The sequence below is a fragment of the Rattus norvegicus genome, chromosome Y, assembly GCF_021556685.1.
Source record: "Rattus norvegicus strain SHRSP/BbbUtx chromosome Y, alternate assembly SHRSP_T2T, whole genome shotgun sequence".
In the NCBI taxonomy this organism is placed as follows: domain Eukaryota; kingdom Metazoa; phylum Chordata; class Mammalia; order Rodentia; family Muridae; genus Rattus; species Rattus norvegicus.
In genome coordinates this window covers 47,605,400-47,622,219 of record NC_141555.1, presented here as the reverse complement: position 1 = coordinate 47,622,219, position 16,820 = coordinate 47,605,400, and positions in this window count along the sequence as shown.

Sequence of the window (16,820 nt, the reverse complement as noted above, 5' to 3'; positions counted from 1 at the left end):
TCAGAGCTATGAGTTTTCCTCTGAGGACAGCTTTCATTGTGTCCCATAAGTTTGGGTATGTTGTATGCTAATTTTCATTAAATTCTAAGAAGTCTTTAAATTCTTTATTTCTTCCTTGACCAGGTTATCGTTGAGTAAAGCAATATTCAACTTCCACGTATATGTGGGCATTCTTCCCTTATTGTTATTGAAGACCGGCTTTAGGTTGTGGGGGTTTGATAGCACGCATGTGATTATTTCTATCTTTCTGTACCTGTTGAGGCCCATTTTTTGACCAATTATATGGTCAATTTTGTAGAAAGTACCATGAGGAGCTGAGAGGAATGTGTATCCTTTTGCTTTAGGATAGAATGCTCTATAAATATCAGTTAAGTACATTTGGTTCATGACTTCTCTTAGTCTGTCTATGTCTCTGTTTATTTCTGTTTCCATGATCTGTCCATTGATGAGAGTGGGGTGATGAAATCTCCTACTATTATTGTGTGAGGTGCAATGTGTGTTTTTTGCTTTAGTTTGGTTTCCTTTACGTTTGTAGGTGCCCTTGTATTAGGGTCATACATATGTAGGATTGAGAGTTCATCTTCGTGGATTTTTCCTTTGATGGATATGAAATGTCCTTCCTTATCTTTTTTGATGACTTTTAGTTGAAAATTGATTTGATTTGATATTAGAATGGCAATTCCAGCTTGCTTCTTCCGACCATTTGCTTGGAAAATTGATTTCCAGCCTTTCACTCTGAGGTAGTGTCTGTCTATGTCTCTGGGGTGTGTTTCCTGTAGTCAGAAGAAAGCAGGGTCCTCATTGCATATCCAGTTTGTTAATCTATGTCTTTTTATTGGGGAGTTGAGACCATTTATGTTGAGAGATATTAAGGAATAGTGATTATTGATTCCTGTTATATTCATTTTTGGATATGAGGTTATGTTTGTGTACTTTACTTCTCTTTGTTTTGTTGCCAAGATTAGTTTCCTGTTTTTTCTAGGGTGTAGCTTGCCTCCTTAGGTTGGTCTTTACCATTTATTATCCTTTGTAGTGCTGGATTTGTTGAAACATATTATGTAAATTTGGTTTTGTCATGTAATGTCTTGATTTCTCCATCTATGTTAATTGAGAGTTTTGCAGGATACAGTAACCTGGGCTGGCATTTGTGTTCTCTTTACATCAGTATGGCATCTGTCCAGGATCTTCTGGCTTTCATAGTCTCTGGCAAAAAGTCTGGTGTGATTCTGATAGATCTGCCTTTATATGTTACTTGACCTTTTTCCCTTACTGCTTTTAATATTCTTTCTTTATTTTGTGCACTTGGTGTTTTGACTATTATGTGTCGGGAGGTGTTTCTTTTCTGGTCCAATCTATTTGGAGTTCTGTAGGTTTCTTGTATGCCTATGGTTATCTCTGTTTTTAGATTAGAGAAGTTTTCTTCTATGATTTAGTGGATGATATTTACTGGTCCTTTGAGGTGGGAGTTTTCACTCTCTTCTATACCTATTATCCTTAGGTTTGATCTTCTCATTGAGTCCTGGATTTCCTGTATGTTTTGGAAAAGTAGCTTTTTCTGCTTTACATTACCTTTGAAAGTTGAATCAATGATTTCTATGGAATCTTCTGCTCCTGAGATTCTCTCTTCTATCTCTTGTATTCTGTTGGTGATGCTTCTATCTATGGGTACTTGTCTCTTCCTTTGGTTTTCTATAGCCAGGGTTGTTTCCCTTTGTTCTTTCTTGATTGCCTCTATTTCCATTTTTAATTCATTCAATTGTTTTATTGTGTTTTGCTGGAATTCTTTCAGAGATTTTTGTGATTCCTCTCTATAGGCTTCTACTTGTTTATTTATGTTTTCCTGGAATTCTTTCAGGGATTTTTGCTGATTCCTCTCTGTAGGCTTCTACTTGTTTATTTATGTTTCTCTAAGGTAGTTCTTCATGTATTTCTTGAAGTACTCCATCATCATGATAAAATATGATTGTGAAACTAGATCTTGCTTTTCTGGTGTGTTTGGGTATACTGTGTTTGCTTTGGTGGGAGAATTGGGCTCCAATGATGCCATGTCGCCTTAGTTTCTGTTGCTTGGGTTCCTGTGCTTGCCTCTTGCCATAAGATTATCTCTAATGTTACTTTGTTCTGCTATTTCTTACAGTGACTAGACTCTCTTATATAAGTCTGTGTATCAGGAGTGCTGTAGGCCTGTTTTCCTGATTTCTTTCAGCCAGTCATGGGGACATAGTGTTCTGCTTTCGGGCGTGTAGTTTTTCCTATCTACCAGTCTTCAGCTGTTCCTGTGGGCCTGTGTCTTGAGTTCACCAGGCAGGTCGCATGGAGCTGGAAGGTTTGTCTTACCTGAGGTTCCAAGTATCTTGTTTGCTTGTGGGGTGTTGCTTATGAGCTCTCCGTGGTGGCAGCAATCAGGAAGAACTGTGCTGCCCTTTCTGGGAGCTTTCATGCACCAGGGTTCAAGATGGGGTTTGGTGTTTTCCTCTGGAGTCAGAGATGTGGGCCGAGTGTAGACTCTTCTGGTTTCCCAGGCGTGTCTGCCTCTCTGAAGGTTTAGCTCTCCCTCCCATGGGATTTGGGTGCAGAGAAATGTTTATGTGGTCAGTCCCTTCAGGATCCGGCTGTGTCTCAGATGCAGCAGATTCCCTGGTCCTGTGCCCTTATCCAAGGGAACCCATGGGCCGTATACACTTTCCTCTTGGGCCAGCGATGAGGGCAGGGGTGGGCAGTGTTGGTGGTCTCTTCTGCTCTGCAGTCTCAGGAGTGCCCACCACTCTCGGCAGTGAGCTCTCTCTCCCACGGGGTTTGGGAGCTGTGAGCTGGAGGCAGGGAGTGCGAGATAGGGACCCCTGCTCTCATTTCCCATTTTTGATACTGGCACAAATATTAGAGTTTGGCATTAATTTGTTTGGTCTCTTTTGCTGTGTTTACCCAATATGTCCCATTTTTATGACTTATTTAAACAAAACTGTATTTTACAATTTAAAGGAATATAGTAGGAAAAATACTGACATCATTTGTGATTCAAAGATACTAAAATTTTACTATATTTCCCTTTATGAAAAGTTAGACAACTCCTTGAAGAAACTCTGATAGGTAATATCAAAATATGTTCATAGGAATGGTATATCAAATACTTTTTTTTAATAGCGTCAATCAGGAAATGGTTTTCATATTTATGCACTATGGTACTTGATTATGGAAGAAACTGAATGTTCTTAGATTTCGTAATAATGTATATAAATCATTAATTCTAAATGTTTGTTGACAGGAGGCAGTTATCAACGAATATATATTGTGGCACACGTTTCTAATATAAATAGAGCAAATTAAATATATAATTTATGACCTAAAGGTGAGCAAAAGAAAGATATATCATTGATTCTACCTACAGTTCGGTGTTAAGATATGATTCATGAATCCATGTATTTTTTATAGACATCTGATAAGATAAAATTAGTGTGAAAAAAGCTAAAACTGCAATTAGCAGGTTTGATCTAGTATACATATTTAAAAATTGCTTTTGAAAAAATACACAGGAAATATTTTCAAGGTTACATATATACAGCATATACAAAAATACACTGCGTCCATAAATTATCAATACCATTCAAGCAACTTTCTCTGGTCTTACTAGATTTGAATTATTAAATATACATATATATGTATGTATGTATATACACACAGGCACACTCACACACACAAAGAAACACACACAATACTTCTAAAAATTTAAAACAAATTAGTAAATAATAATCATTCAGAGAAAAATAATGAAAAAGGATGATCTAAATTTCCAGTATAATGTACTCCCAAAAGTGTACTTTCTAGCATATAAAACATTGCCTTATAATTTTTAGAAAAATACGTATGGGGCCAATATATGTAATCAGATCTCATTGTGACTTATTACTCAGAATTAAAGTAGAAATTTAAATGGTGTGGGAAAAATATTAAATAACAAGATTTAGCTATACTTTTTCAATTATACAAAAAAATCTGAGATACAGTGAAATGACACAAAATGTAAAATTGCTTTCTATTAAGCATTGATATCTAAGTTTACTCTTCATTATATATATATATATATATATATATATATATATATATATATATATATTAGACAGAGAGAACTAAATCTCACAAGTTGTTTCCTGATTTAAATACAATTTTCTTGGCTTGTAAATATACCCAAAACCAATCAAAACAATGAAACTGGATAGATGCTGTGTTATAACTAGTAAAAGACATTTTGTTTATTTGTTAAGCATGAATTTATTTTTGTAGTATATCTTCCCAGGTTTCTGTTGGGTATTTTATAAATCGTAAATTTGGTATGGTCGGTGGTTAAATTTAACTGAACATCGCTGAATATGACAATATAATAGAAATGGATCCTTGGGGCAGAGAATACCTTTGGGTTCAACCTGGTTATGATGAAACGGCGTTCACAGTGTGCAAAACCAAACACAAGGTAAGGAACTATGGCTTCAGGTACAAAGCTCTTTATGAGATTTCTCTTTGTAATATTGGAAGAATTGTTACATGATATCATGAGATTGTGCAGTGAGAAGGCCTTTTCTTTATTCCTGTAATGAAAGCAAATATTTGTTGTTTTCAGTTCCCTCAGAGAGTGTGCTAGGTTACTAGATCAATCAGGAACTCGGGATGAAGGTCTTAGATGTGCAAAATATTATGTCGGTATTGGTTTTCTTCTAGGTACTTCTAGGGAAGTGACTTCATAAGACTTGAATATAATCAAATAAGACCTTGTTAAAGATTTAGAAAGCACTGGGTGTTGTGGCACAGGCCTTTTCTCTTACCACTGAGGAGGCAGAAGCAGGCAGAAGAACTCTAAGTTCAAGTTCAGCTTGGCCTACAGATAAAGAGATAGAGAGAGTTCTGGTACTGCCAGGGATATAAAAGAAACACTGTCTTTAATAAGTACAATTTTAAGTTCTGTAGTATACAAAGAAAAAAAATATCATTTTATTTTAGTAAGGTGTTAATAATTTTATCTTGAGTCTAATGCAATATTTTAGCTATAAAATAATGTGAAGGCACTGAAAATGTATGAAAAGATGTTTTCCATCACTATTCTCCTTAAACTACATGTTGAATTTTTATTAAATAAACCTATGTAAATATACTTTGAAGGCTTTTCTGTGACTAACTAAAGGCCTTTTACATTGTTAATTAAGAATGGTAGATTTCAGGCCAATCTTGAAAGGTCATCACTAAGGTGTAGATGTATATTAAGCATACAAAATCTAATCTAAAATGTTGCACAATAAAGAATGAGAACCTTTAATTGGTTTTCCTCTAAAGTATACAGCTTCTTTTTGTTGAAGTGTAGATCTGATGATTTGAACAAATTTTGTGAGAAATACAACCTGCTCTGAGAAGATAAGAAACAGAAAAAGATAAGGAAAAAGCCTGCTATGGGACAACGAACTGGGAGAGAGTATTCTATGGAATATATAGGACAATAAATTTGACTCTTCTGGTATTGTTTAGCTGGGGACTTCATTATGCATATCTATGTACCTAGAAAATTTTTCTTTTACATCTTAAGATTTTATGGTTGCTCTGAAACCTCTGTCTTTTGTATTAAGGTCTTAGCATGTTTACATGATAATTTTGAAATATTAGTGTTATTATCAAAACCCGTACTTTGTACATACTTTTTAAGCAACAAAATAGATACATGTCTGCTTGGCTTTATGAAGAAAGTTACAATGATATATATGAATATATATTTCTCATATATACATTCTATTCATGTACCATGTGTGTGATGAAACCTTAGCAGATAGGAATGCATAGTAACCATCTTGCTAGAGTTTGAGGATTTTATTGTATCTCGTTCGACATGTGTATTTCTATTTAAATGCTAACTCTTTTCTAAGTCTCTTAGTTTAACTGGAGAGGTTTTCAATAACTCCTAGTCTGCTGTTTATTCATATAACAGGTCTTTGGTTTTCTTATTGAATTTTATTCCAGCAACTTCTTAATGTGCTTTATTTTGAAGAAAAATTAAATATTTTTTAAATATCAAATTTTTTTATAAAAAGATTAAATTTTAAAATTTTACAGGAAATATCACTTACTAATATTCTCATTTTTAATTATTATAAAATATTATGATTACAATAATCTTTATCATCATACACATCTCTTGTTAATATAAACACAAATATGTTATTATTTTTATCTTTGAAATTTTCTTTTAATTTGTCAGTAATAAATCTTGACTTCTGTATCTGAGCTTTCTCATCGTTATTCATAAAGAAATATATTGCTTTTTTATTGAGAATAATAAGGAATGTTCATTGATAGGTAGATAGGCAAGATTAACACAATATACACAATGGTATTTCATTCACCCCTAGGAAAATTAAACTATGATGGTTTCAGGAAAATAGATGTAACTAGAAAATATAGCGAGTAAGGTAACAAAGACTCAGAACGGCAAATACCATGTATTCTTTCTCATGTTGATAATAGAATCTAATTTTCATATACTTGTATTTATGTGAAGCTGTTAGTGGTTTGCGTTCATTAAATGCTATGGGTCTCATGAAATTAGAAAGTAGGGTTTTAAACAGTATTGGTTGGACGATATTGAACATGTGGGATATGAATGTAAAGTAAGAATAACACAGAATACTGCAAGTGTTAGGGACATAGTGGGGTTGGGAAAAAGGACTGAGGAAGGAAGGATGAAGTTGAATATCTACAAATATGACATAAGGCAACCTGTTACTTTATAGGCTAGGTTAAAATAAATATTATAATTTAAAACTGATACGTTAATTTTTTTCTTTTTCTTTTTTTTTTTCAGGGCTGGGATAATACCTTAATGTTTAATGCAATAAACAACATGTTTGAGGACAAATGCCAGCCAGTGATATCAAAACAATATATTTATCTTATTTGATCTTAGTCAAACTATCCATAATTATTTGTTAAAAACATCACATAACTGCCAAATTTGGTGTCATTTAAATAATAGCCTGTGAGGTAATAATTACGTAAGGTAGTAGAGTATTATTATTATAAGCATATCAACTGGTAAAATCTGTTATGTGATCTATGTTTTAAGTTGCTTTTTGCTTAATTTTTGCCCATCCTGACATTCACTCATACTGAACTATAATTTTCAATATTGATATACTAATATAAAAATATGGTTCTGCAGGGTGGTTGAAATTGGTCAATTATAAGTTCATATTTTCCATAAACTACAGGATACCCTCCACAAAGCTCATAGATCCAAAGAAGATAAACAAGAAAAAAGGCTCAAGTGCAGACACTTGACTCTCATTTACACTGGGGAATAAAATAGTCTTGGAGGGAGATTGAGGGAAGGAACTGGATAGGAGATGGAAGGGAGAAGAGAATGGATTACGTGTGGGAAGGGACAGGATATATGGCCAGATAGTCATGAGAAGGAAAGGAAATCTTGAACTTATAGAGATGAGGATGTAGGGGAAATCTCCAGGATGAGAAAGAGTCCTGGGATAATGGAGGTAACCACGAATTAATGGAGGTTTCCTAATCGGTGACTTACATTGGTGATATGGAACATGAGGAGGTCAACTCCTGTATCCAGGAAGGACCACCAGTGGAGGATTAAAGAAACAATTACACCCACAAAGCATTCTACGCAAAATTTGTCAAGTCTAAAAGAAAATAAGGGACTGAGTGAATTGCCAGTGCAAATTGAGATCCATCCCATGGGCAAGCACCAATTCATGACATTATTAATGTTGCTCTGTTACATTCAAAGATAGGAGCATGTTGTACTGAGAGACTCCACCCAGCAGCTGATTCAGGCAGATACCGACACCTACAGCCAAACAGTGGATGGAGCTTGAGGACAGTTTGGTGGCAAAAAAAGCAATACGAACTGCACAGGAAGACCAACAATGTCAACTAACCTAGACCCCAGGGAACTCTTAGAGACTGAGTGCCCAACCAAAGATCATGCACAGGCTGAATCTAAGCCCTAGTGCATATGTAGCAGACATGTAGATCAATCTTCATGTGGGTTCCGCAAAAATTTGAGTGTGTGATGTCCTGTTGTAGTCAAGTTGTAGCCTGACTGAGGAATCTGTTCCCAAACAGAGTTACCTTATCTGGCTGCAGTTGGAGAGGTTGTGCCTAATCCTGAAGAGACTTGATGTTTCAGAGTTGGGGCCATATCTAGGCATGTCATCATCTTGGGAGAGAAGAGGATTGGGTCAGAGAGTCTGGGAGAAAGGGGCAATAGAGGGGGCAACATTTGGTATGTAAATTAAAAAACCTAATTAGTAAATTTGCTATTTCTTTAACAGTAATCTACTTGATTACAGTTTCACTGTACATTATTACTGTGCTCTTAAGTCCAATCTCTAATTGTGGACTTCTATTTGGATAGATGTTTAGCTTCACTCTCCTTACCACCTGATTTCAAAAATAGGTGGTTGGGAATTCAATTTTCTTCAGAAGACAGGCATCGATGTATCATAAACTAGGAGAGTAGGCAATTGAAATATGACTGAGTATTGAGTATTGAGCTATAGTAGGGAACATAAAAGTAATTTCCGATTTAATAACATGCTTCTTGTCCTGAACAAATACAGGAACAGATGATTCCATATATTTAACATATATCATAGTTTTGGTTTATATTTTCCTATCCTTCAACTCCATTTGTGTGTGTGTGTATATATATATATATATATATATATATATATATATATATATATATATATATATGTATATATAGATATAGATATAGATATAGGTATGGATATATATATAAATATATATAGATATAGATATATATAGATATATATGCATGAACATCGCTTGAAACTTATCAGAAGAATCAATGCAATGATGTTGCAATTTACCTTATCATAAAAGAATGTGTTTTGCAAACCTTTATCTGACATAGGGATCATATCCATAACATAAGACCCAACATATCTTATTCTTCAGAAATATGTTACATATTTGAATAAATGCTTAAATAATTGCACAATAATTATCAAAAAGTACATGAAAAATACTAAACCCACAAACCATTGTTAAAGTTTAAATGCAAGTGTCAATACTTATACTGTGTTGCTCGAATAAAGGACCCCTGGTATACAGTTGCGTGGACTAAATTTTAATATCGCTCTTATAGAAATTGATTTAGAAATTAAAAACTGAAATCACTTGTGATTCAATAGTTCCATTGAAGGAATATGTACCTGAAGGAATCTACCTGTATATTCCTGTGATACCTTCATTAAATGAGTTTATCTTCTAACTTTTCACAAGATCCGTGTTACAAAATTGGATGAATAACATATACGGACACTAGATCTTTATTTATAAACGAAAGAGTAAAATTACATCGTTGGGACAGATATTGATGAAGCTAGATATCATTGTCCCAATTTAAAAAACAGAACTGTGAGGACAAATATCTAAATCTTATGAAAATAGGCAACTACTATTTGTTTGATTTTTAAGCCTCTTCTACAGAAGGAAAGTCAGATGTCATATTATAAACACAGTCAAATTTTCCCATGGCTCCGATGGCCATAGAGAAGATCCTACTATTCCTGTTTTGCTAAATGGCCATTTTGTCAAACTGCCTTCCAATTCTTACTATTTTTGTCCATACTTTACTTCTTTCATGAGCTGTGGTCAGAGAAATGTATAGTTCCACTGTGCAGCAATTACTGTAGATCTGTGTAACTGGTATAAGTGCTAAGACCATGAGAAGAAGAATGCTGAGCATAAGGCTGGGGATACATTGCAGAAAAGGTGAAGGCAGAATATGAGTAGAGGGAGGATGCAATCGTGACTTCTGGACATGACACAGTTATTGGATGTACGGACTCACTGCCTCTACACTCATATGCACATATACATGATTAAGACAACAATATTAGGGAACTTCCCAGTAGGCAGTACTCAGTGAAGCAATGGATTATAAAGAAAAGAGAAAAGGAAAATAAAAAGAAATGAAACTGGAAAGAGAATGTATCTGGAAAGAGAAAAACAGAGTACAGTATAGGTGTGATCAAGGTACATTGTATGTATGTATGAAGAATAAATAAAAATTCTAAAATAAGAAAAATTATGAAAATCTATTAAGAATATTTGTGTCCTCTGCAAGTCACTTTTCCCCCCTAAAAGTAGAATAGAGTATTCTAACTTTTGGTAAGTTGCAGGAAAGTCAATGAAAAAGGTAGTTACATTAGTTCAGTGCATGATGTCTTCATTATGGAAATATCAACTGAGGGTCATTAATCTGTACAGTTAAATTATATCACCTGTTCCAATAAAGTAAAATTAAACACTGTGTAATGATCCTCCAAAATGAAACTGCACACTAGAGAGTTAAATGCAGCCTGAAAACTGCCCTCTTCTTAACCTCAACCATTATAATCTTTGAAACTCTGAATACATATGAATAAAAAAGGTCTAACCTGATACACAGCATTTACTATGGTGTCTTTGTGACTTATATGGCAAGACATTCAGGTTTGCACATTGCCTTCATTATGTCAATCATTTTAAAAATCCTAGGACACCAAGATCTAAAATCCATGGGCTTTGGTCCTGACAGCCATGGATTGCACTCTGTCCATGATAACTTTATGTATATTAGTTAAACTCTGACAAGCAATCTGCTGCCTCACAAAATTAAATTGAATCATTGCTTTGGTTATGATAATGATTTCTTGTAGAATAGTTATAATTTTCTCGTGAAAAAATTTGCTTTCTCTTCTGGTGCTTTGTGGGCTATTGATGAGCTTAAACCTCTTCCTTCCCAACATAGCACTTACTATAGATTATTTTTCACTGTTGATCTTAGATATACTAAAGATAGGAAAAACACTGAAAATAGTATGGACTTTGTTTTCTGTCCCAATATTTCTTTTTTGACTTCATCATCTTCATCACCACCACCACTAACAGCACCATCATCAATGCCATCATCTAATTTACATGAAACTGAATTTGAAATTTTGTTACACCAACAATGAAATGAGAAGTATTCTGCTTGAAGAAGAGATATTGATGAAGATGACCTCCTGTGCAGTAATTTTAGTGTTATACAGACATTGCCAAAATTGCTTCAGATGATTGATTGAAATGCTAGCACTCTTTACAACAGGTTTTGAGGGTCCCTTAGTGAGAGAATGGTCATTTACAGCAAGATGTTCATTAACAGGGTTTGATTTGACCCATCTAACAACAAAGTGAAATTGTTCCAGAAATAAAATAGTGCCTCTCCAGAAACAGCTTTTAACCACTAATACACATCTACTTCTATTTCTTACTTGTCATGTTGACATGTTCTTAGGATACAATATATTCTGATGTATTAATGGTATTTTAGTATTATTTGAGTTTATTGTGAAATTTCAATGGAACATACCTGTTCCATGATTGTATCACATACAAGTTTTAATTTGATCCTGAAGAGTTTCATGATAACTAAAGTATGAAAAAACTATATCTTCCCAATGAAAATTTGTAACATCCATCATGTGAAATACCCACTGTACCTCATTGGCTTGATGTCTCTGAAAGCATTTAAAGACTCTCCTACTGCATTACTTTAAGCGTGCAGAACGTTCACTCACGTAGTTGCAATTCCATGTTGGCAGTAAACAAATCACTTTCTGTGAGTTGGAAAGTGATTAAAACTTTTGATAGGAAACTAGTTAGGACTTTGAGGAAAGGGAGCAGACAGGCCATAGAAAGTATCGATTTAAAATTCTTTTCTTAAAATTAGACTTTTTTATGCAATATATTTTATTATGGTTTCTCTTCCCTCTATTTCTCCCCCTTATTTTATACCTCGCTTGCCACCTGTATCTACACTCCTTCTGAATCTCAGTAGAAAACAACAGTCATCTAAGCAATAAAAATAACATAAAAGTTAATGAACTGGAAAGAACAGAACAAGCAGATAGAAAAGAGCCAGTAAAAGGCACAAGAATCAGGTACAGACACAGAGACCCAGACTTCCATTCACATACTGGAGAATTCCATGGAAACATAAAACATAAACCAGGAAACAATATATACAAAATATATACAAAAACATACCGAATAGCAATTAATAGATAATTAAACAAATTAAAAAAGGAAATAGAAATTGTGAAGAAAAAGTCCTATCCATTATGAGACAAGGATTCTCCAAAGATGATGAGTTCCTTTAGTGCTTTATATGCATTATACCCTTAAAATTAGTTTGTGTATGCAGTGTGAGTCCCTTGGAGAAAAGTAAGTTTTCATTTTCAAATGATTACCCATTGGAGATAATTTCTGGTTTAGAGAATAAGTTGATGTTCAGGGCTTGGCTTCTTTCAAGGGCTAATTAATAGGTAACAAGATCTGTGAGGTGCTGTCTTCTGAGCATTATTCAGTTTTGACTCAGGGAGTCGCAATAGGTACATCTATGTGAACAGACCCTAAATTATATTGACCCTGCTTATAAAAAGTAACTAAGGGCAGTGCTGGAAAAAAAAAAGATGTAGCCATTGGTGTCTTACTAGTGGGTTAAATGTATAGCTTCACACCCATGTTCACCGAAAAGGCTCAGTTATATCCAGGGGGTCATGAAACAAAATATAAAGAGAGGCACCTGGGGAGGATGAGGTTGAGAGTGTAGAGGGCTTCCATACATGTGTTGTACATGTATGGAATTGTCAAAGAATAACTTGCTTCTTAAAACTTCTAAATGTAAACTCCAAGAAAATTTGGGAGATATTCTGTCAAGACTGCTCTATTTGTTTTAAAATTGGGTCTCATTGTGTAGCTCAAATTACCCTAGAACTCCCAGTGTTCTGTCTCCTGCATCCCCTGCTCTTCTAGGAGGTTTACTCAACATTGACAAAATTATATAATATATGTAAATCTTCTGTTTTTGAAGTTTGATGACATAATGCAATATTCTGTCATTTGTTTTTCATTTTACAGTATATCTTGAATACATGTGCATGGGGAATTTCTTCATGGAATATCATGCATTTAATAAATGGTAGTAAACTCATTTCTTTAAATAATAACCTAATTGTGCCATTCAGATTATTTTCATTTTCATTAACTAAAGTTCGCTACAGAAAATCAGCATGGACACTTACTCAGGCACTGTACTCAAAGGTGATTATTTACATTATATTTTTTATAAATTACAAAACACATAGTTGGAATGATGTCAAGGCTGTTAAGTAATGTAATACTTGTATAAATACTGCCAAATTTCCATCTCAGAAGGCTATAATAAATATATATTGCCATCAATTTTATATGAGAAACCATACTATGTCATTCAAAATTAAATGGTACATGTATTTTAAAAAGGTATAAGTCTCTGACTTCTGTCAATTCTTTAATTAGGGGAAGGATTGAAGAAGTTGAAGGGGTGGGCAACCTCTATAGGAAGACCAGCAGTCTCAACTAATCTGGACCTCTGAGATCTCCCAGACACTGTGCCAGCAACCAGGCCGCAAACACAAGCAGGTCTGATGCCCTGACACATGTAGAACAGAGGACTGCCTTGTCTGGCCTAATCCTTGAGAGACTTTAGGCCCCAGGGATTATGGTGCCTGGCAGGGTCTGGGGAGAATCCTCCCCGGGTAAGTGGAGAAAGAGGAGCAATGGGATGAGAAATTGTGGGAGGGGACATGGCACAATGCCAGGAATGTAAATAAATAAAATAATATTTAAAATAGTTTCACTCATAAATTCAAATGCTGGTTTCTTTTTAACATCTACATTGAAATTCAGTCGTGAAGTTTAGCGTTTTTTCTTACTGAAATCTGTAAGCATTAATCCTTAATTGACTCTTCATATTATTTGCGATTTTCTCCATGCTTATTACTTTGCATCAATTGTGTTTGTATATGTAGACTGCTTAGTATTCATAATATGTGCAGAAAACACATTCTTGAATTTTTTTTATTTTAATGATCTGTTATGTGTTAATGTCTATGTATAGATTTGTGCACATGAACACAGGCACTTGGGGAGACCAGAGGAGGTAAGATCCCCTGTAGCTGCTTTTACATCTGGTTGCAAGTGGCTTCATGGATGTTGGAAAGTGAACTTGTTTGCTCTTAAGAGCAGTAAGTGCTCTTAACCGCTAAGCTAATACTACACTACTTATTCCATAGTAAAATCAACCTATTTATGATTTTCTCATGTATTTCAGGGTATCTTTGAACTTGAGAAATCTTGCCACATTTTAAGTGCTATGACTACATTCAGGCATTATTTTTTCCAGCTTTCTTTTCTTTATCATCGTAAGATGTGTTGGATTAAATATGTTAATATTGTGCACTAAATCCTTAGAAATTCCCTGTTGGTTGGTACCTCTGCAATGACTATATTAATTTTATAGATTGCAGTTCTCTCTTTCTTTACACAATCCATCTGATGTCTTTTTGCTTTACTATAGAATGAAGTAAAAGCCTTTTAGTTTTTCTTTGAATAGTTAATGTTCTAAGAAAATGTGTCGAATTTTCTATTTTTAGGCCAATACATTATTTCTTTAAAATGTCCTAGAGTTTTGTTTTTTTCTTTTTCTTATTATTACTGTTCTCATTAGTCTCATTATTAATATTCTGTGTAAGCTTTTATGTGTTCTGGTCATGTAGTGATATAGAAGTCTTCCAAATATATATGTGTAGGTATCCTATTTAGGTCCTTGGTCTTTCATGGCATGAAATTTATCTACCTAACCACCTCACTGGAACACACTGTAACACTTTAAGGTGACATACAGCTCCAGGCTGCATTTATATATACAATGTTTTCATCATTTGGCTTTTAATAAATATTTTTGATAATTCTAATATATTTTATTTTCCATGTCCACTTAGTAACTCTAGTACATAAAACAGAGAATATTTCATCGACAAAATCCTGATGCCAATTTTACACAGTGTGACAGCTACCACCTATCATTGACTTTTAATCACTCAAAAGGAGTTAGTATTATATTGTTAAATGATATTTCCCCAACATCAAGTAAATAGATTTTATTTTGCTTCAATTAATTAAAAGTGCTATAGCAGGAAAATTTTAATTTCCTTTTTTTAGTTAAGAATAAATAACTTTTACATTCACCTGCCTATCAGAATGTAACTATTCTTATACAGGAAGATGTGTCAGGCACAGGTCTATTTTCAAGTATAACATGTAATTACTATCATCAGTCTTGTCAGTTTCAAGTGATTGTTCACATCATGCTTGTAAAACACAATGATCAAATGGCAGGATAACCATAAGGGCACTGCAGTGGTATAAATAGCTTTGTGATAGCCAACATCTCTCTAATTTTGTTTAAGTGCTGTTCAATGAACTTGGATGGTATTGGTAATTTAGACACATATATAAGGCTATTGAAGCTGTGGTTTTGGGGGAGAATGTACAGCCCTTTACTTACTTAAGCCGGTATCATAATTAACAACAATCAAGCCATGTGTCCTTATATACAGAATTAATTACATTCTCTGTACAAAAGATCACAGTAAATATCCCAGTTATTCAAAATTCATGATAGAAATTTCAAGTCCAGCCTCAATGGCTCTATCTACAAAATGACACTTGATTCAAGGCTGAGGAACATTACAGAAGAGGGTGTGAGAAGATTATAAAAGACTAAAGTCTAATGTGAGATGGTTTCTCAAAGTATTAGAAGAATTACACTCATAACCTCTCACTAACATGAATACCTAAACAAAAGCTGAGGAAGAGAGGGAATGGGGAAGAATTAGTTTAGTTTTCCTTCTGTTTCATTTCTTCTCCTTCTTCTTCTTCTTCTTCTTCTTCTTCTTCTTCTTCTTCTTCTTCTTCTTCTTCTTCTTCTTCTTCTTCTTCTTCTTTTTCTTCTTTTTCCTCTTACTCTCTGTCTCTCTCTTTCTCTCTGCCTCTGTCTCTGTATCTCTGTCTCTGTCTCTATCTCTGTATCTCTGTCTTTCTCTGTCTCTGTCTCTGTCTCTGTCTCTGTCTCTGTCTCTCTCTCTCTCTCTCTCTCTCTCTCTCTGTCATTGTTGTGTATTTCCTCTTTACATTTCAAATGATATTCCTTTTCCAGGTTTCCAGTCCATAAGACCCTTAACCCTTCCCCCTATTCTTCTATAAAGGAGTTCACAGCCCCACCCATGCCCTCCCCATGCCTCCCCACATTCCCCTACACTGTGGGTCCAATTTTGGCAGAAACAAGAGTTTCTCATTAAATTGTTTCAACCAAGGCCATCCTTTGCTACATCTTGTTGGAATCATTGGTCAGTCCATGTATAGTCTTTCTGTTGTGGTTTAGTAATTGGAAGATCTTGTTGGTTGGCATTGTTATTATTATGGGTTTGCTAATCCCTTCAGCGCTTTCAATCCTTTTTCTAATTCCTCCAACAGGGTTCTGGTTCTTGGTTCAGTGGTTTGCTGATGGCATTTCCTTCTGTATTTGACATATTCTGGCTGTGTCTCTCAGGAGGGATCAATATCCAGTTATTCTCTGCCTGCACTTCTTAGCCTCATCCATCTTATCTAGTTTTGGTGTCTGTATACATATGGGCAACATGTGGTCTAAGCTCTGAATGGCCGGTCCTTCAGTCTCTGAACTAAACATTGCTTCTTTACCCACATCTATGGGTATTTTTGTTGCTCTTTTAAAGAAGGAGCGAAGCATCTGCATTTTGGTCATCCTTCTTGTGTTTCATGTGATCTGTGCATTGCATTGCATGAAGGATAATCTGAGCTTTTCGTCTAAAATCCGTTTATCAATGAGTGCATATCAAGTGTGTTTTTCTGTGATTGAGGAACCT